Genomic DNA, 1,205 nt, shown 5'->3' on the forward strand with positions numbered 1-1,205 from the left:
TCCCCAGTCGGCCCTGCTCTTAGCCCACCCAGGGGCTGCACCTAGGGATTGGGCCTGCCCTCTGCCACCCGGGAGCGGGCCTAAGCCAGCAGGTCGTTATCTCCTGAGGGGTCCCAGATTGTGAGAGGGCACAGGCCGGGCTGAGGGACCCCACTCCCCACCGAGTGCACAAATTTTTGTGCACTGGGCCTCTAGTAAAATATAATCTCACATCTGTCGGAATGGCTACCATCAATATATCAACAAACCACAAGTGCTGGTGAGGATGTGGAGAAGGGGAACCCTAGTGCACTGATGGTAGGAATGCAGACTGGTGCAGCCACTGTAGAAGACAGTATGAAGTTTCCTTAAAAAATTAAAAATGGAGCTACCTTTTGACCCAGTGATCCCACTTCTGGGAATATATCCTAAGAATCACAAAACACCAATCAGAAAGAATATATGTTCATAGCAGAGTTATTTACAACAGCTATGATCGGAAACAACCCAAGTGCCCATCAGTATTTGAATGGATAAAAATGATGTGTTACATTTATTTACACAATGAATACTACACAGCTGTAAAGAAGAAGGAACTCGTACCCTATGCAAATAGCATGGGTGGACCTGGAGATTATTATACTAGATGAAATAAGCCAGTCAGAGAAAGATAAATACCATATTACGTCACTAATATGTAGAATCTAATGAACAAAGTAACCTGACGGACAAAATAGAACCAGGGGCATGGACACATGGAACAAACTGACAGCTGTCAGAGGGGCGGGGGTGGAGGGAGCTGAAAGAAAGAAGGGGAGCGGATTAGCCAGAACCTACAGTCTATGCATAGCAAATAGACAGGCAGCAGTGCGGCGATGGCAGGAGGCGGGCGTGGGGTGGGGTGGAGGAATGTGGGACATCTCTAATAGTGTCAATAATTTTAAAAAGATGATGAAGAAGAAGCAATGGGGAGGAGGACCACTAGCCCGGCAACAGGGGCAGAGCTTCAGATGCTGAGGTATTTCTTTGGCCAGTACCTAGGCCCCAGTTTCCCCATCTTAGATGGGTTCTGGGCCGCGGGGTGCATAAGGTCAGGACGGTGCGGCAGGTCCCTGGAGGGGCTTCTCCGGACGTGGCATAGCTGCGGAGATGTGGCCGCTTCAGGGCCGAGAAAGATTTGGACGCGGCGGCAGCTGCAGGGCTCGCCCGAAGTTAAATACCAGTTT

Source organism: Myotis davidii, unplaced genomic scaffold (genome assembly GCF_000327345.1).
Source record: "Myotis davidii unplaced genomic scaffold, ASM32734v1 scaffold38, whole genome shotgun sequence".
Taxonomy (NCBI): Eukaryota; Metazoa; Chordata; class Mammalia; order Chiroptera; family Vespertilionidae; genus Myotis; species Myotis davidii.